The 19,424-nt window shown below is 41.0% G+C and overlaps 17 non-coding genes across 17 annotated transcripts; all 17 read left to right on the top strand.

Annotated features, from left to right (window-relative positions):
• Positions 1 to 9,347: 9,347 nt before the first annotated feature.
• On the top strand, positions 9,348 to 9,420 carry trnav-cac. The gene has a single exon. It is a non-coding gene; the product is annotated as a tRNA-Val (tRNA).
• A 131-nt stretch (positions 9,421 to 9,551) lies between these two features.
• On the top strand, positions 9,552 to 9,623 carry trnaq-cug. The gene has a single exon. It is a non-coding gene; the product is annotated as a tRNA-Gln (tRNA).
• A 226-nt stretch (positions 9,624 to 9,849) lies between these two features.
• trnav-cac lies at positions 9,850 to 9,922 on the top strand. Its single transcript has one exon. It is a non-coding gene; the product is annotated as a tRNA-Val (tRNA).
• Positions 9,923 to 10,053: 131 nt separating this feature from the next.
• Positions 10,054 to 10,125, top strand: trnaq-cug. The gene has a single exon. It is a non-coding gene; the product is annotated as a tRNA-Gln (tRNA).
• Positions 10,126 to 10,619: 494 nt separating this feature from the next.
• trnaq-cug lies at positions 10,620 to 10,691 on the top strand. The gene has a single exon. It is a non-coding gene; the product is annotated as a tRNA-Gln (tRNA).
• Positions 10,692 to 10,917: 226 nt separating this feature from the next.
• On the top strand, positions 10,918 to 10,990 carry trnav-cac. Its single transcript has one exon. It is a non-coding gene; the product is annotated as a tRNA-Val (tRNA).
• A 131-nt stretch (positions 10,991 to 11,121) lies between these two features.
• On the top strand, positions 11,122 to 11,193 carry trnaq-cug. Its single transcript has one exon. It is a non-coding gene; the product is annotated as a tRNA-Gln (tRNA).
• Positions 11,194 to 11,696: 503 nt separating this feature from the next.
• On the top strand, positions 11,697 to 11,768 carry trnaq-cug. The gene has a single exon. It is a non-coding gene; the product is annotated as a tRNA-Gln (tRNA).
• Positions 11,769 to 12,078: 310 nt separating this feature from the next.
• trnav-cac lies at positions 12,079 to 12,151 on the top strand. The gene has a single exon. It is a non-coding gene; the product is annotated as a tRNA-Val (tRNA).
• Positions 12,152 to 12,283: 132 nt separating this feature from the next.
• On the top strand, positions 12,284 to 12,355 carry trnaq-cug. The gene has a single exon. It is a non-coding gene; the product is annotated as a tRNA-Gln (tRNA).
• Positions 12,356 to 12,662: 307 nt separating this feature from the next.
• On the top strand, positions 12,663 to 12,734 carry trnav-cac. The gene has a single exon. It is a non-coding gene; the product is annotated as a tRNA-Val (tRNA).
• Positions 12,735 to 12,865: 131 nt separating this feature from the next.
• Positions 12,866 to 12,937, top strand: trnaq-cug. The gene has a single exon. It is a non-coding gene; the product is annotated as a tRNA-Gln (tRNA).
• Positions 12,938 to 13,163: 226 nt separating this feature from the next.
• Positions 13,164 to 13,236, top strand: trnav-cac. Its single transcript has one exon. It is a non-coding gene; the product is annotated as a tRNA-Val (tRNA).
• A 131-nt stretch (positions 13,237 to 13,367) lies between these two features.
• trnaq-cug lies at positions 13,368 to 13,439 on the top strand. The gene has a single exon. It is a non-coding gene; the product is annotated as a tRNA-Gln (tRNA).
• Positions 13,440 to 13,942: 503 nt separating this feature from the next.
• On the top strand, positions 13,943 to 14,014 carry trnaq-cug. The gene has a single exon. It is a non-coding gene; the product is annotated as a tRNA-Gln (tRNA).
• A 226-nt stretch (positions 14,015 to 14,240) lies between these two features.
• Positions 14,241 to 14,313, top strand: trnav-cac. The gene has a single exon. It is a non-coding gene; the product is annotated as a tRNA-Val (tRNA).
• A 131-nt stretch (positions 14,314 to 14,444) lies between these two features.
• trnaq-cug lies at positions 14,445 to 14,516 on the top strand. Its single transcript has one exon. It is a non-coding gene; the product is annotated as a tRNA-Gln (tRNA).
• The last annotated feature ends 4,908 nt before the right edge of the window (positions 14,517 to 19,424 follow it).

The following is a 19,424-nucleotide window of genomic DNA, read 5'->3' as shown; positions in this document are numbered from 1 at the left end:
GGGTTGTCATTAAAGAAAAACATATTAAGTACAAAAGGTAAAACAGCAGGGTAAAGAGTAGAAGAAACAAAAGTTCATCTACCTTCACTCTTCATTTGTTCATTTGCTATAGAGTGTGGACGGTGGGAAAAGGGTGTCTTCAGGCAAAGCCTTAAAAACAGAACTATTTCACTACATTGATACAACTGCCTTGAATTACAACAAATCAAGTTGGACAATAGTAGCACAATGGCTCCTAGATTAGTGTCTATTACTCAGATGCATTAGTGCCTTGTGCCTGTATTAAGAGTCCTCATTTAGCACCGTTCAAGGGGCGGACCAGAAATCCCCAAGTTTCTAAATTGGAATTTCATTCCCCCAGGTACTTCTGCTCATATGAGAAAAGTTGGAATGCATTTGATCTGTCCTAATTTCAATTAATTAGTGACAATGGTTGCTCGGGGAGTCCCATAGGGCAGAGGGAAAAATGGGTTGATGAGAAGTGAGCGTCAGAAAAGTGATGGGAGAAGTGGCATCAATAAACTGTTAGAGACTCATTAGCAGGCTAAATGGCTCTCCCAAAGTCATGACACTTTAACACAGGACCTGGAGCCTAATTACTGGACACAGTATCCATTACAAGGCCCTCCTCTGCTTCCCTCTTCACATACCTCTCTTTTTATTCGTCAGCCATGGTGGGATCAACCAATTAATGATTACTTTGTAGAGAGAGATGAGAGAACTATTTCAGTAAAGGTAACTGTAAAAGATGTCAAACATTACAACAAGTTGTTGTCTGTGTTAAGTAAGGCCTTTTGTTATGTAAGGATGGCTGAGTTACCCTTCACAACCAAACTGTCGTCTGTCAGAGCAAAACATGAAAGAGCAAAATGGTCATTGTTGATGGGATGTGTATGAGTAAACTGCAAATGGACTAGAGGTGCTTGTATGTGCTTCTCTTGTCAAATCAACCTCCCAAGTCTGTGGCACCTTTTCTGGACTTTAGACCCAGATCATCCAGATGTAACGGTGTTGGATCATAATGTGATGTTGCACTGAAGTTATTAGGTTGTCCTACCACTGGGCTAAAACAGTCTCAGTATTCACAAATATTCACACATGCACAGTCCAAAAACATGACTGTTCGGTTTATTGGTCTCTAAATTCTCCTTAGGTGTGAGTGTGTGTGTGTCCTGTCTGTCTCTGTGTTGCCCTGCGACAGACTGGCGACCTGTCCAGGTTGACCCCGCCTCTCCCCTGAATTATCTCCCCGGAGACAGGAACCAGCACTCCTCCAGATCCCACTAGGGAAAAGAAAATGGTGGGATGAACGCAGTTTTAACCTCCAGGCTGCCAAATTGCATCAATATGAATAGATGATCAGTAGTATTTAATTTTAAAATAACTATTAGGTAGTTATTTACCCATATTTCAACAGCTTGTTAAAGAGTTTTATCAATACATTCTTCACAACCGGCTCTTTGAGGACATTAATGATCTCAATATGACCCAAAATGAAATTGAGTCTGAAACCCCTGATCTGGAATACAGGTTAGTGGTTATTTTATTGTCCCCCAAAGCAAAGTTACTTCACAGTATGTCCATTCTTTAAACCGCACATAGATTGTACTACATAGCTGGAATAAAAATGTTTTAACTCACAAATGAGAAACATTCAGCAAACAAAATCATGCACCATTTGTGATAATTCCTGAAACTAAAGTTCATTCAAGAAAATATTGTTAAAGAAAGGAATGGAAAAAAAAAAGGTAAGTCAGACAACTTTTAGGCAATATCTATAGCAAAAGGGGTTGCACAAAAGTGCATCTCATGTTCTCTAATATGCTCTCTGAATGGGGTCCTAATTGGCTGCACTGTGTGAATAGGCAGCTGGCTGAGGGGCGCCTTCACAAAGAAACACACAGTGAGACGGCCTGGAGGAGCTATACCACCTCTACCTACACACTAAACAAAAACTCTGACAAGAGAAAATGACAGAAAATAGCAAAGCGATGAGTCTGGCGACTGGGGGCTATGTTGGTCATGTAACAGAGTGGAGTGGAAATCGACAAAACAGAGAGGGAGAGGAAAAGAGATAGAGCAAGCACATGAAAAAGAGAAGGTAATCACAGAAGATTATCTTCTTGCGATAGAGGCAGCGCTGCAAGGATAAGTAGGCTATCCTGAGAAGGACAATTCCAAACCAGTCAATAAAGCCCAGTGTCTGAATCCCTGAACCGGGCGAATGAGGTGGGGTGTAGTGCTGCTTGAGTGGCAGTTAGGGCAGTCAGTAGACCAAAAGTGGCCATCATGATGTTGGTGCTGCAACACTTTAGGGAGGTGGGGGTGGTAGGGGATTCATTCCTCCCCACATGTGTTCCAGTTCCCACCAGTGCTGAAACACTGAGTTTCTTTAAGTCAAGGCTAAAAACCCATGTGTTTAGAGCTGGAACGTCATAAGCTGTAGTCTGTCTTACAGTCTGTCACTGTTCTTCCTTACTTTGCATCTGGAATGTAATGTTTCTTGTTTTATTTTCCTTCTAATCTTGTAAAGCACTTTGAAATTCCTTTTGGCTGAAAATGTGCTGCACAAATAAAACTGCCTCACTCTTGATACATGCTATTGCATAAATCTAGTAAATGTTTGCTTATTAATTTACTTATACAGTTTATTTAAAATAATTGCAAAAGTAAAGGTGAACATCAAAGATTGAATTGAAATATCTACATATTCATGCATGTCGGGGTAAATTACAAGAATGCTGTTTGTCTGTGAAACAGTTTGTGTGAGGAAACATGCACCCTAATGCCCTGCATGTGATGGACCAGGAGGTATCAGGGAATGGGGAGGGAAGACCAGAAAAATGCCCTTCCAGATACAAGACATGAGACAGACTGGCAGAGTTGCCATGTCTGCCTCTGCTCTCATCTGCACTGGGAATGACAAAAACCTCCCCTCAGATTAAGAGACCCAAGGGTCCACCAATGCACCAAAGGCAGCAGGGCCTGGCACCAGTGCATGCACTTGCAGAAAACTTTGCGATACACCCACCACCCAAATTACATGGGACCCCAGCCTAGGGGTGACACAGCCCCAGAACTCACCCCAGACTCACCCTGGAGCAGCGCAGTTACCGGGCCGGTATCCTGGTGTCCAATGCCAGCAATCCAGAGCCAGTATCCTGCTTGTTTTAGCTCACTCAGCAAACCTGAATCAAATGGGAACATTTCAATCAAAAAGTCCTCTCCCTTGAGGACTGGACCTGGACACCTATATCCTAAAAGTATTGCTTGCAACTACCAGAAAGTCAACACCCTAAGCCAGTGGTCTCCAACCTTTTTGGGGGGGGTGTTCGTGCGTGCGTTGTGAAGATCGAACGCGGGGCTCGGCATCCGGTGTACGATTTTCAAAATAAAAGCTCCTCCATACTCAATACATAGAACGGACATATTTAATTATTTCTTGACCCGGTACCAATTGGTCCACGGACAGTGCAGTCCTTGCCATGTGGTTGGGGACCACTGCCCTAAGCCACCAAAAACCCTCAGGGGCCACAACCCTCAGCACTGGCTCCCCTAGCAATCCCACCCCACTGCTGAAGGTGGAGTGTCAGGAGGAGCTTCATAAAGAGACAGAGCCCCAATTTCAAGGCATTATATTGCAAAGTCAAATTTCTTCTTCAGCCCCATGTGCCCCTTTAAAACCTGCAAGTGAATATGTGTCAACAGCTTTGGTTTCTCCTGTTCAGCACTGTTTAAAATAACCAGAAAAAATATAACTCCATTTCTCCTAGCTCTTTCCATCACTAAAGCATAATGTGTGGAAAAATGATGCATTTTGGATGAGACAGGTTAGAGGGAAATGGCATCTGATATGACCTCCATTTTGTAAAATGGTCACAGTCATAATGGAAACTCCAGGAGGTAAGGAGGTTGACAAATCCAACCTGAACACGCTAATGTATACGTAGAAAGCTATTTGAGGCACACATACACACATTTCAAGATGTTTCAAACTTGATGAAAAGAAAAAGTGAATACTAACACTGTAATGTCATTGTGTCAAAAATAAGAAACACACATGGGTTGTTCTTCAGAGCTTCCCTAAAACAAGTTATTGGTTTCTAAATGCTTTGGTTGCAACTTATGGAAGAAAGAGGCACAACTGTAAAATGTTTCATCAAGACTTTACACTTTTGTTGCAACCCACCATTCTGATCTGATAGGGATAAACACATGATAAATGACAGCAAACAAACCAATCTGTTTCCCTCCACAAAGTGTCAATTGGAAGAATCCCAAATTATCCCAGCAGTGCTTTTTTCATACTGGGAACCATCAAGCATCTGCAGACATCATCTGTGCTTTGCTGCTGCTGTACACAGCATAGCGGGATACCTGCACTTACAACCTAACAGATGTTTATGACTGCGTGTTTGTGTGTGTGTGTGTTTGTCACGCTTTGTGAGAGCCAGTTTGCATTCAAGCATCATGGAGTTTTTATATTCATGCTTTTGATTTGATGTATCTGAGAGTATTTCCCCCAAATAAATATCTGTGTGTGTGTTTGAGACCTTCTGCCCTCCCACCGCATCAGCTGCCATCTGGATAAGTGATCGTTTGCTGTAACAAAAAGTTAAAAAGAGAGGGGGATGTGTCATATACACCCCACTTCTAAAAAGCTCTGTTAGTATTTTTTACATCTATTTTATTAGCATGGGGCTCTCTGTTGTCAAGATAGTCATGCAGTGGGTACTGTGAGCAGGGATTGTGTATCACTGTACAATGTTTGAAAATGATCAGTGACTTGAGGCTTTTAGTGAGCTTTTAGTGAGTTTAGTTCTTTTAGTCTAATTCTATTCCTTGTGGATGAATGTAATAGTTATTTTTTATGTTTCTTTCGATCAAGACACCGTGATCAAATGAAGGTTTATCACCAAACCTCTGCAGAAATCAGGAGTTACTATTGAGACAACAAGCAATTTAAATAAAGTGTGTTGGTGTATGGCCAGGTCTACAACATGTATGGCAACCCCCCCGAAGAACTGGAGTTAGACACCACCACCATACTGTGGTATTATAAACACACTCAAATCCACCTCAGTAAATGCCTCAGAGTATTAGAAGTATTTTGTTATTTAGTTACCAATTGTGTTCTTTTCTTCACTAGTGCAGCAGAGGGTAATGTTCAGTTGGGTCAGCTGGTTTTAGCTGTATGCAGAGTACAATGGCTGCTGGAAAAGACAAGTCTAGTTGAGTAACTATTCAGAAACCGGTTGCTGTATTCCTGTTTGTGCAGGAGGCTCCAATTCTACTTTTCAAAGATGTACAGTTGTGTAATTGTGCATTTATTTGCCGCCATTTCCATCTGTGAACGTAATGGATGAGTTGGGGGCGTGGCCAGAAGCAGCACCTCATTCTGAATGGAGCTCAAAATAAGGGAGAAGTGGCCAGACTGAAATCTCGAAGAATGATTTTGTGCAAAAACTGTAATGAACATGTTTTGTTTATCATAAATGTATCCTGACTTGTTCAAGGAAGCATAATAGGTCACCTTTAATAAGTAGTTTTATAAATACATTATGCCAGAACCTGGCCTATGAGGACATGTATGGTGTTCATGTGGCCTGAAATAAAAGTGAGTTTGACATCTGAGTTAGCTCATCATAATCTATGCTAATCCATGTGTGTGCTGGGCCTATAGCATTATTTTACTTCCAAAGGAATGAGAACGTTGCTGGCTTCCAGAGGGAAACTGGAGCAGTGAATAGGAACAAGCTTTGTTTGAACTGCTTGTTTCTTGTGTCTCTGATCATGACTCCAGTCCTCAACAGCTCCTGTCCTGTAATTTTTACATGCATCCCTTCTCCGGCACACCTGAGTCAAATGTATGGCTCATTACCAGGGCTGCACATAGCTGACTGATGTACTAATGAGGGAATTCAGCTATTTGATTTATGAGTGCAAGAGAAAGAATGCATCTAAAAATGCAGCACATAGCTCTTAAAGACTGGACTTAGGTTCCCTTTATGTACATCATTTAACATTAATCAACTCACTTGATTAAGATATCTCTAGTCAACTATTAAGTAAACTATTCAATTGAAATATCTGCTTTTAAACTAGTTCTCTCTTCACTTTCAGCCTATTCACTTATTCATTTATTTACACACAGTTTCACACACATCAGGTCCCTGTATGTGTGGCATTCTCCACACAAATAATTTGCCTGCACCACTCATTTAGAAACCATTGCTACCTGTTTAATTTAGCACAGTGTGTTCCCAGTAATGTCTTTGATCCAGCCTTATTTTCTTCTCTATCTCTCCATGCCTGCCCCTCCTCTACGGCTCCTCATCCTGTTCTCTTTTCTTCACATGGCTTCCTCCACCTCTCTCCCTCTGCATTATGCAGATAACTTGGGAATGCTATATATCCCCAGCAGGTCAAACAGAGGTCACAATCACACACTGTGACAGTAGGGGCCAATACCAGTCTATCATAGGGAGGGGTTCTCTGACTAAATTATGTATGTGTGTGTTATCTTCAAAGAGATGCATAAAATAACTAAAAAGGAAAACTTAACAGTTTCTGGTCTTCTCCTCCTCAGACTCCCTGGTCTTCTCCTGGTCTTCTCCTCCTCAGACTCCCTGGTCTTCTCCTGGTCTTCTCCTCCTCAGACTCTCCTGGTCTTCTCCTGGTCTTCTCCTCCTCAGACTCTCCTGGTCTTCTCCTGGTCTTCTCCTCCTCAGACTCTCCTGGTCTTCTCCTGGTCTTCTCCTCCTCAGACTCTCCTGGTCTTCTCCTGGTCTTCTCCTCCTCAGACTCTCCTGGTCTTCTCCTGGTCTTCTCCTCCTCAGACTCTCCTGGTCTTCTCCTGGTCTTCTCCTCCTCAGACTCTCCTGGTCTTCTCCTGGTCTTCTCCTCCTCAGACTCTCCTGGTCTTCTCCTGGTCTTCTCCTCCTCAGACTCCTGGTCTTCTCCTGGTCTTCTCCTCCTCAGACTCCCTGGTCTTCTCCTGGTCTTCTCCTCCTCAGACTCCCTGGTCTTCTCCTGGTCTTCTCCTCCTCAGACTCCCTGGTCTTCTCCTGGTCTTCTCCTCCTCAGACTCCCTGGTCTTCTCCTGGTCTTCTCCTCCTCAGACTCTCCTGGTCTTCTCCTGGTCTTCTCCTCCTCAGACTCCTGGTCTTCTCCTGGTCTTCTCCTCCTCAGACTCTCCTGGTCTTCTCCTGGTCTTCTCCTCCTCAGACTCTCCTGGTCTTCTCCTGGTCTTCTCCTCCTCAGACTCCCTGGTCTTCTCCTGGTCTTCTCCTCCTCAGACTCCCTGGTCTTCTCCTGGTCTTCTCCTCCTCAGACTCTCCTGGTCTTCTCCTGGTCTTCTCCTCCTCAGACTCTCCTGGTCTTCTCCTGGTCTTCTCCTCCTCAGACTCCCTGGTCTTCTCCTGGTCTTCTCCTCCTCAGACTCTCCTGGTCTTCTCCTGGTCTTCTCCTCCTCAGACTCCCTGGTCTTCTCCTGGTCTTCTCCTCCTCAGACTCCCTGGTCTTCTCCTGGTCTTCTCCTCCTCAGACTCCCTGGTCTTCTCCTGGTCTTCTCCTCCTCAGACTCCCTGGTCTTCTCCTGGTCTTCTCCTCCTCAGACTCCCTGGTCTTCTCCTGGTCTTCTCCTCCTCAGACTCCCTGGTCTTCTCCTGGTCTTCTCCTCCTCAGACTCCTGGTCTTCTCCTGGTCTTCTCCTCCTCAGACTCTCCTGGTCTTCTCCTGGTCTTCTCCTCCTCAGACTCCCTGGTCTTCTCCTGGTCTTCTCCTCCTCAGACTCTCCTGGTCTTCTCCTGGTCTTCTCCTCCTCAGACTCCTGGTCTTCTCCTGGTCTTCTCCTCCTCAGACTCTCCTGGTCTTCTCCTGGTCTTCTCCTCCTCAGACTCTCCTGGTCTTCTCCTGGTCTTCTCCTCCTCAGACTCTCCTGGTCTTCTCCTGGTCTTCTCCTCCTCAGAAGCTCCTGGTCTTCTCCTGGTCTTCTCCTCCTCAGACTCTCCTGGTCTTCTCCTGGTCTTCTCCTCCTCAGACTCTCCTGGTCTTCTCCTGGTCTTCTCCTCCTCAGACTCTCCTGGTCTTCTCCTGGTCTTCTCCTCCTCAGACTCTCCTGGTCTTCTCCTGGTCTTCTCCTCCTCAGACTCTCCTGGTCTTCTCCTGGTCTTCTCCTCCTCAGACTCCTGGTCTTCTCCTGGTCTTCTCCTCCTCAGACTCTCCTGGTCTTCTCCTGGTCTTCTCCTCCTCAGACTCTCCTGGTCTTCTCCTGGTCTTCTCCTCCTCAGACTCTCCTGGTCTTCTCCTGGTCTTCTCCTCCTCAGACTCTCCTGGTCTTCTCCTGGTCTTCTCCTCCTCAGACTCCCTGGTCTTCTCCTGGTCTTCTCCTCCTCAGACTCCCTGGTCTTCTCCTGGTCTTCTCCTCCTCAGACTCCCTGGTCTTCTCCTGGTCTTCTCCTCCTCAGACTCCCTGGTCTTCTCCTGGTCTTCTCCTCCTCAGACTCCCTGGGGCGGGGACTTGCAATTAAGCCCCACCCATCCTGACATCCAGGTTCCTCCTCTTTGCCGTAGCATTTTTGTTGTACCTTGTCAATCTCAGGTCGTGACAGCAGTTGCCGTTTCCAGAACCATTCCTTCCACAGTTTGCATATAGCCTCTCCAACTAGGAGATTAGGAGAAATAGCCTCCTATATCTCCTAACTGGAGAGGGTATATGCAAGTAGTAGTAGAATGGTATGAAGTAGGCAAATAGCTCAAAGGATCTTGCCTAAGGACCCAGACTGGATAGCACAATTTGGTTTCGACCTGGATTTGAACCAGACCCTCTCGGGTGAAAGACTGTTGACTTATCCATTGAGCTATACAGTCAGCTACATACATAGCATTCTGTAGTGTAGTGGTTATCATGTTGCTTAATAGGCAAAAGGTCTCTGGTTCAAAACCAGACAGAAACAGATATCGTTTGTGATTTTTTTTCAGAATGTGGACTGGGAAAAAAAATAGAATCTTCCGCATTGGACACTGATTACAAGCCAATTGACATAAATGAAGGCATTTTTGGAAGCAAGGCACCGTCCCATATTTCAGTAGGTTCTATGGTGTAATGGTTAGCACTCTTGACTTTGAATCCAAGAATCTGAGTTCAAGTCTCTGTAGAACCTCTTGTCTTTTCTCCTGAGTTTATGGACTATAATGTTACAATAAGTAAGTTCTTTCCTTTATTCACCAACTCTACAATGTTGAGAGAATCTGTGGTTTAACTTTTGGACATTGTACCATGCCGATACGACATCAGTACTTAACGGAATTTGAAACCTCTACCAGTCTTTTCTATCAGAGCAGGAGTTTCTGTAGTGTAGTGGTTATCACGTTTGCTTCACACGCAAGAGGTCTCTGGTTCGAAACCAGACAGAAACATATAGTTTCTTATATACTTTTCAGAACGTGGAGTGAGAAAACAAGAATCTCCCGCCTTAGTCAATGTTCATTTGACTATCAACTTAAATGAAGGCATTTTTGAAAGCAAGGCACCTTCCCATATTTCAGTAGGTTCTATGGTGTAATGGTTAGCACTCTGGACTCTGAATCCAGGAATCTGAGTTCAAATCTCAGTAGAACCTCTTGTCTATTCTCCTGAACACTTCAATATATTTTTGGATTTCAGGGTGAGTTTATGGACTATAATGTTAAATTAGTCATAAGTGTAAGTCTTTCCCTTTACTCACCAACTCACTGGGTTCCTTGAGAGAATCTGTGGTTTAACTTTTAGACATTGTACCATGCCGATACGACATCAGTCCTTAACGGAATTTGAAACCTCTACCAGTCTTTTCTACCAGCGTAGGAGTTTCTGTAGTGTAGTGGTTATCACGTTTGCTTCACATGCAAAAGGTCTCTGGTTCGAAACCAAACAGAAACATATATTGTCTTATATACTTTTCAGAACGTGGAGTGAGAAAACAAGAATCTTCCGCTTTATTCATTTTTCAGTTGCCTATCAACATAAATGAAGGCATTTTTGAAAGCAAGGAAACTTCTCATATTTCAGTAGGTTCTATGGTGTAATGGTTAGCACTCTGGACTCTGAATCCAGGAATCTGAGTTCAAGTCTCAGTAGAACCTCTTGTCTTTTCTCCTGAACTCTTCAATATATTTTTGGATTTCAGGGTGAGTTTATGGACTATAATGTTATAGTCCATAAACATTATAGTCCATGGACTATAATGGACTATAAAGTTTTTTATTCCCTTTATAAAAGACTTTATAAAGGGAATAAAGTCTTTCCCTTTATTCACCAACTCACTGGGTTCCTTGAGAGAATCTGTGGTTTAACTTTTAGACATTGTACCATGCCGATACATTAGTCCTTAACGGAATTTGAAACCTCTGCCAGTCTTTTCTATCAGCGTAGGAGTTTCTGTGTGTAGTGGTTATCACGTTTGCTTCACACGCAAAAGGTCTCTGGTTCTAAACCAGACAGAAACATATATTGTCTTATATACTTTTCAGAACGTGGAGTGAGAAAACAAGAATCTTCTGCCTTAGTCATTGTTCGTTTGACTATCAACTTAAATGAAGGCATTTGTGAAAGCAAGGCACCATCCCATATTTCAGTAGGTTCTATGGTGTAATGGTTAGCACTCTGGACTCTGAATCCAGGAATATGAGTTCAAGTCTCAGTAGAACCTCTTGTCTTTTCTGCTGAACTCTTCAATATATTCTTGGATATCAGGGTGAGTTTATGGACTATAATGTTAAATAAGTCACAAGTGTAAGTCTTTCCCTTTATTCACCAACTCACTGGGTTCCTTGAGAGAATCTGTGGTTTAACTTTTAGACATTCTACCATGCCGATACGACAGCAGTCCTTAACGGAATTTGAAACCTTTACCAGTCTTTGCTATCAGCGCAGGAGTTTCTGTAGTGTAGTGGTTATCACATTTGCTTCACACGCAAAAGGTCTCTGGTTCGAAACCAGACAGAAACATATATTGTCTTATATACTTTTCAGAACGTGGAGTGAGAAAACAAGAATCTTCTCCCTTAGTCATTGTTTGTTTGACTATCAACTTAAATGAAGGCATTTTTGAAAGCAAGGCACCTTCCCATGTTTCAGTAGGTTCTATGGTGTAATGGTTAGCACTCTGGACTCTGAATCCAGGAATCTGAGTTCAAGTCTCAGTAGAACCTCTTGTCTTTTCTCCTGAACTCTTCAATATATTTTTGGATTTCAGGGTGAGTTTATGGACTATAATGTTGTAGTCCATAAACATTATAGTCCATGGACTATAATGTCCATGGACTATAATGGACTATCAAGTTTTTTATTCCCTTTATAAAAGACTTTATAAAGGGAATAAAGTCTTTCCCTTTATTCACCAACTCACTGGGTTCCTTGAGAGAATCTGTGGTTTAACTTTTAGACATTGTACCATGCCGATACATTAGTCCTTAACGGAATTTGAAACCTCTGCCAGTCTTTTCTATCAGCGTAGGAGTTTCTGTGTGTAGTGGTTATCACGTTTGCTTCACACGCAAAAGGTCTCTGGTTCGAAACCAGACAGAAACATATATTGTCTTATATACTTTTCAGAACGTGGAGTGAGAAAACAAGAATCTTAGTCATTGTTTGTTTGACTATCAACTTAAATGAAGGCATTTTTGAAAGCAAGGCACCATCCCATATTTCAGTAGGTTCTATGGTGTAATGGTTAGCACTCTGGACTCTGAATCCAGGAATCTGAGTTCAAGTCTCAGTAGAACCTCTTGTCTTTTCTCCTGAACTCTTCAATATATTTTTGGATTTCAGGGTGAGTTTATAGACTATAATGTTGTAGTCCATAAACATTATAGTCCATGGACTATAATGTCCATGGACTATAAAGGACTATCAAGTTTTTTATTCCCTTTATAAAAGACTTTATAAAGGGAATAAAGTCTTTCCCTTTATTCACCAACTCACTGGGTTCCTTGAGAGAATCTGTGGTTTAACTTTTAGACATTGTACCATGCCGATACGACATCAGTCCTTAACGGAATTTGAAACCTCTACCAGTCTTTTCTACCAGCGTAGGAGTTTCTGTAGTGTAGTGGTTATCACGTTTGCTTCACACACAAAAGGTCTCTGGTTCGAAACCAGACAGAAACATATATTGTCTTATATACTTTTTCAGAACGTGGAGTGAGAAAACAAGAATCTTCTCCCTTAGTCATTGTTCGTTTGACTATCAACTTAAATGAAGGCATTTTTGAAAGCAAGGCACCTTCCCATATTTCAGTAGGTTCTATGGTGTAATGGTTAGCACTCTGGACTCTGAATCCAGGAATCTGAGTTCAAGTCTCAGTAGAACCTCTTGTCTTTTCTCCTGAACTCTTCAATATATTTTTGGATTTCAGGGTGAGTTTATGGACTATAATGTTGTAGTCCATAAACATTATAGTCCATGGACTATAATGTCCATGGACTATAATGGACTATAAAGTTTTTTATTCCCTTTATAAAAGACTTTATAAAGGGAATAAAGTCTTTCCCTTTATTCACCAACTCACTGGGTTCCTTGAGAGAATCTGTGGTTTAACTTTTAGACATTGTACCATGCCGATACATTAGTCCTTAACGGAATTTGAAACCTCTGCCAGTCTTTTCTATCAGCGTAGGAGTTTCTGTGTGTAGTGGTTATCACGTTTGCTTCACACGCAAAAGGTCTCTGGTTCGAAACCAGACAGAAACATATATTGTCTTATATACTTTTCAGAACGTGGAGTGAGAAAACAAGAATCTTCCGCTTTATTCATTGTTCAGTTGCCTATCAACATAAATGAAGGCATTTTTGAAAGCAAGGAAACTTCTCATATTTCAGTAGGTTCTATGGTGTAATGGTTAGCACTCTGGACTCTGAATCCAGGAATCTGAGTTCAAGTCTCAGTAGAACCTCTTGTCTTTTCTGCTGAACTCTTCAATATATTTTTGGATTTCAGGGTGAGTTTATGGACTATAATGTTAAATAAGTCACAAGTGTAAGTCTTTCCCTTTATTCACCAACTCACTGGGTTCCTTGAGAGAATCTGTGGTTTAACTTTTAGACATTGTACCATGCCGATACGACAGCAGTCCTTAACGGAATTTGAAACCTCTACCAGTCTTTGCTATCAGCGCAGGAGTTTCTGTAGTGTAGTGGTTATCACATTTGCTTCACACGCAAAAGGTCTCTGGTTCGAAACCAGACAGAAACATATATTGTCTTATATACTTTTCAGAACGTGGAGTGAGAAAACAAGAATCTTCCGCTTTATTCATTGTTCAGTTGCCTATCAACATAAATGAAGGCATTTTTGAAAGCAAGGCAACTTCTCATATTTCAGTAGGTTCTATGGTGTAATGGTTAGCACTCTGGACTCTGAATCCAGGAATCTGAGTTCAAGTCTCAGTAGAACCTCTTGTCTTTTCTCCTGAACTCTTCAATATATTTTTGGATTTCAGGGTGAGTTTATGGACTATAATGTTGTAGTCCATAAACATTATAGTCCATGGACTATAATGTCCATGGACTATAATGGACTATAAAGTTTTTTATTCCCTTTATAAAAGACTTTATAAAGGGAATAAAGTCTTTCCCTTTATTCACCAACTCACTGGGTTCCTTGAGAGAATCTGTGGTTTAACTTTTAGACATTGTACCATGCCGATACATTAGTCCTTAATGGAATTTGAAACCTCTACCAGTCTTTTCTATCAGCGTAGGAGTTTCTGTGTGTAGTGGTTATCACGTTTGCTTCACACGCAAAAGGTCTCTGGTTTGAAACCAGACAGAAACATATATTGTCTTATATACTTTTCAGAACGTGGAGTGAGAAAACAAGAATCTTAGTCAATGTTCGTTTGACTATCAACTTAAATGAAGGCATTTTTGAAAGCAAGGCACCTTCCCATATTTCAGTAGGTTCTATGGTGTAATGGTTAGCACTCTGGACTCTGAATCCAGGAATATGAGTTCAAGTCTCAGTAGAACCTCTTGTCTTTTCTGCTGAACTCTTCAATATATTCTTGGATATCAGGGTGAGTTTATGGACTATAATGTTATATAAGTCACAAGTGTAAGTCTTTCCCTTTATTCACCAACTCACTGGGTTCCTTGAGAGAATCTGTGGTTTAACTTTTAGACATTGTACCATGCCGATACGACAGCAGTCCTTAACGGAATTTGAAACCTCTACCAGTCTTTGTTATCAGCGTAGGAGTTTCTGTAGTGTAGTGGTTATCACGTTTGCTTCACATGCAAAGCGTCTCTGGTTCGAAACCAGACAGAAACATATATTGTCTTATATACTTTTCAGAACGTGGAGTGAGAAAACAAGAATCTTCCCCCTTAGTCATTGTTCATTTGACTATCAACTTAAATGAAGGCATTTTTGAAAGCAAGGCACCATCCCATATTTCAGTAGGTTCTATGGTGTAATGGTTAGCACTCTGGACTCTGAATCCAGGAATCTGAGTTCAAGTCTCAGTAGAACCTCTTGTCTTTTCTCCTGAACACTTCAATATATTTTTGGATTTCAGGGTGAGTTTATGGACTATAATGTTAAATTAGTCACAAGTGTAAGTCTTTCCCTTTATTCACCAACTCACTGGGTTCCTTGAGAGAATCTGTGGTTTAGCTTTTAGACATTGTACCATGCCGATACGATCAGTGTCCAATGTGGAAGATTCTATTTTTTTTCCCAGTCCACATTCTGAAAAAAATCACAAACTATATCCGTTTCTGTCTGGTTTCGAACCAGAGACCTTTTGCCTATTAAGCAACATGATAACCACTACACTATAGAATGCTATGTATGTAGCTGACTGTATAGCTCAATGGATAAGTCAACAGTCTTTCACCCGGGAGGGTCTGGTTCAAATCCAGGTCGAAACCAAATTGTGCTATCCAGCCTGGGTCCTTAGGCAAGATCCTTTGAGCTATTTGCCTACTTCATACCATTCTACTACTACTTGCATATACCCTCTCCAGTTAGGATATATAGGAGGCTATATCTCCTAATCTCCTAGTTGGAGAGGCTATATGCAAACTGTGGAAGGAATGGTTCTGGACAACTTGAGATTGACAAGGTACAACATGAATGCTACGGCAAAGAGGAGGAACCTGGATGTCAGGATGGGTGGGGCTTAATTGAAGTCCCCACCCTAGAGAGGGTTACACACACCCACCTATATGAAATTCTAATCATTAGTTTGGTTTCTTCAATAACACAATCCACACAATTGTGGGCGTCAAATAGTAATGATTTGAACAAAAAAATCTGAAAAAAATTGACTGAAGTGAGCATACAACAATGGATGATGAAAGACTAAATGGATGATGAAAGACTAAATTACGATAATTAAAGATTAACATACTAGTTAATCAGTCGAGTTGTATTGGGCTCAGACAAAATGTCTCAGTGCCTGAGCTCGGTCTGGTTGGATATTTTATGCCCAATCCAAACTCTATAGAGCAGATTTTACCTCGAGATGCAGACCAGAAGGAAGTTGTGAGGCTGTGTGTTCAGACCACAGCAGGCAAAGCGCTCATAGATTAAGAGAAGTTGTTTAATGTCATTGTTCAAACATATTCATTGGGGCAACAGTCAATGGTTTCTGCCACTGCGGAAACAAAGACATGTTCATCTGCTTTATCTGTGTGATGGGATCTTGATTACATATTAATCAAATCAACTGAAAATTAAACACAACTGAAAACCTATACCATTCCACTCGAATTTGAAAATATTTTTTTCAAATATCCTCAAATCCAGGCTTCCAGAGCCGGTGTTCCTGATTCAACATGCCTTAATCAGACAGCTGAAGAATGCTGCTAATGACCTGATTATTTTGCTCAGCCGTGGAGAAACAGAGCCACATCTAAAACCTTCTAGGCCTGGATTTGAGGATCCCTGGTTTAGTGTAACCTCTGCGTAAGAGATAAGGATAATAAATCAGAGGTCAATCACATTGTTAAAAGATAAATAGTAGAAACAAAGGAAAGATGAAAAAGGAAGATGGTTCTTTAAAAGTTAAAGGAAGGTAGGAGGAATTAGAGGTGCTGGAAGGAACAGAGTGGTGAAAAGAATAACTAGATTACAGCTAAATCAGTCACAACTTAATGCATCTTTACATATAGAGGGGATACTCGATTCAGGACAGCATGACTTCAAGAAGTCGCGGTTCATCTGTTACTGTAATGTCAGAGATAAAATGCTCAAGTAATTAAATTAAAATTGTTACTATGTCCATCTGTGGATCCAGCATCAGTTACAGGGATATCAATGAATCTTTCAGATCAAGAAGCAGATCAGGATGTCATGCATTGATCAACTGGCAGGGAGAAATGTTCTACCTTAACTATTAATGAAAAACAACTCCATTCCTTGGCAAACAATTGTAAACATGTCGTCTTACCAAAGTCAATCCAGAATCTATTGTTCAGTGGTTCCCAAAGTGTGGGGCGCGCCACCTAGTGGGGGCACAGTGCCATTGCAGGTGGAGGTGCTGGAATCAGTATGGCTGAATAGAAATTGTTACACAAGTGTTTCACTGTAAAGATGGTTTGTAGTGTGTTTTGTTGCAACCTGAAGTGTGAAATAAACTTCAGTGGAGTTTGAAAACAAAGTGTGTGTATAGGTTTATGTCTGGTTCAACGATTTGTGTGCCTAGTTGATTTTTTTTTTCTTTTTGGGGGGGGGATTTTATTGTAATCCATAAGGGGGCCCAGAAAATCTTTGGGAACCACTGCTATTGCTCAACTTGTGTGTCTCTGATGTCCCTTGTGGCAGCGATTGCAATACGCCTCATATATGAGTAGAAAAGCTACATTGTTCTTTTTATTTCTGTGTGTAGGACATGTGTGTTAAAAACATTTGAGTTATTTATTTCGTTAAAAATTGCGTTTTTTATTGTTAGGTAATACTATAAATGAGAACCAAAACAAGAACTTTTATTAATCAGTTTTATAGTGCTAAACTCCTTGTCTCCTTAATGCTTCCAAAATCAGCTGTTTTTTTGTTTCTGTCTTAGTGTCGCTATGTCTGCTAACACTGTGGAAATAATAAAACTTTGTTTTAGTCAAACACTACAAACCTGGTCTAAAAAAACCATCTTCTCTGCAATCTTAAAGAGGAGGTGTTGGTACTGCCTGGTCGATGTCATCGCAGTCACGTGCAGATTAATCTTTAATGTTTGAGAGAGAAAGAGAGAGAGAGGAGAAAGAGAGTGTGCAAAGCCAGGCTGCTGTTTATTTAAGACATGTGAGGATATGAAAAGAAATTTGCAATTTTATTGGTTTTCCAAACCCATACAAGCTGTTCAAAATGGTCTTGTTATATATATATATATATATATATATATATATATATATATATATATATATATATATATATGAACAAATTTGATCTCAACTTGTAAGAGGAACACTGATGTAGATTCTCAGTCATCCGGGCTGTGACTTTTTCTTTTGTTTCTTAAGGTCATTTTGCTTCTCATCCAAAAGTCTTCTCAAATTCTGAACATGATTTTAAGTAACAGGCTTTTAAGTTGTTGTCACACTAGCAGGGGAATTAGGATATGCGGCCATTCTTGTACATAAACATTACTTAGCCAAGACTACCACTTTAAAATTTTAATTATTTTCAATAAAAATGTAAAGCATTCTTCCTTTTTTTTTTTTTTTTTTTTTTTTCACTGTCAAAAAAATCCTTTATTAAACATTAAAAAAAATTAGAAGAGCAAAAATACATTGGCATCTAGAATGACTCAGTAGATTTAAAGGGTTTAACTCCTTGGTGAGCATGTGTATTAAATATTATCGCATTGTGTACGTTTTTAAAAAAGGTATTCTACTCACTAGCACATTGCTTGGATTGGAGAATGCTATTTCTGATCATTTCACAGCATTCTTTGTTATACTTTTGTCTTTATTGTACAGTTTGTTATTCTTAATTTGTATGTATAAATGCATTCTTCCTTTTTAAATATTTTCTTGCCAGATATTTTTAGAGTTATTGCCAAGTGAATCACTCTTTTTCTTTGAGGAGTGAAGGGTCTGTCACAACAAAGAATTCCAGATTCTGCAGCATCCTGTATATGGAATTGGTCTGACATACGAAGCAGGTTTTCTGCATTGTTTTCTGCAGATGTCGGTTTTGTCATGAGGTACCTTGACCTTTAACCATTAAGCTTGTAGCCTCTGCAGCTCCAGACAAAATTGTCCACTCAACCAAAGGTGTACACAGGTCATTGGCGCTTTCTATCCGCTCACCAGGATGAAAACTATCCTCATGTGCCTGCAAGGCTGAGCGGAGAGGGAGAGAAGAGTCAGAATCAGCTACTCAGAGGTATAAAGTCCACCTGCCTGTGAGACGAAGCAGCGAAGATGGCAGAAATCAGAACTGGAGGAAGACAGAGGCAATTTCGCCATCCCTAGTTTCCGACACAAAATTGTCGCTAAATGGAAAAATAATGGAAGTGGCATCATTGGCCCCCCAGCATGATGCTATTAGCATGCCGGTGACATGAAGCGCGGAGACCGACAGCAGTTATGTATTTTTGCAAGTAGGCATATAATTTATTGTGAGGAACACAATTTACATGGGTAGTCAATGCCTGTTTTATGGGCTCACAAATAGATGTATGAACTGAAGCATATAATGGTGGGGAGCAGCAGGCAAATGCATTCTAAATCTACCAAATGTGTTGCATGGAAAATGTAACCAAGGAAAATAGAACAAATTAATTTGTGCATGTTGTATGCAGCGCGTTTTGATTTAGGAATTTAATCTGAGAAATTTGTTCTCAAGAAAAGCGCATAGATTGTGAGGCTCTCACATTTAGTATAGTTACTGTATGGGGAGGAGTCACTGTCACTTGAGTAGCTAAAACATATACAGCCAAAATAAAGCTGACTGTTTTCAGTGTTTGCACACAGAATTATACGTGTTGTGTTTCCCCAATCATAATACAAAAGCTCTCAGAATTATTGACTGGTGTGTTGGGCAGATGGAAACTGGGGCGCAGCATAGTGATTAAGAAGGATACAATAATAAAAATCTAAAGGTAGGCAGAAGCAGAACAGTACATGGAATCAGCGGAGACACAACGGGTAACAAACTGCAGTAAACAATGGAAATCTAGGGACTGAGATACTGAGGAGCGGCGAGTGACAAGGAAACCATGTGAGTGTAGTCAGATATGTCAGAGCAGCTGGAAGAGATTTCAAAGCAGGGAAACTGAGGTCTGACGACTAATAAACACAAAGAACTCAGACTGACTTGAACTAAGTACAATCAATAAATCAAATGGGAAAAAATTTAGCAATAGCATAACCAAGTGGAACAGTACATGGAATCAGGATAGACACAATGGGAATGTTTGATTCACATTCTGTTCCGTA

This window comes from Gambusia affinis, linkage group LG06, assembly GCF_019740435.1.
Source record: "Gambusia affinis linkage group LG06, SWU_Gaff_1.0, whole genome shotgun sequence".
Classification (NCBI taxonomy): Eukaryota; Metazoa; Chordata; class Actinopteri; order Cyprinodontiformes; family Poeciliidae; genus Gambusia; species Gambusia affinis.
Note: the sequence above shows the minus strand (reverse complement) of the source record. Positions and strands in the feature narration are given on the sequence as shown.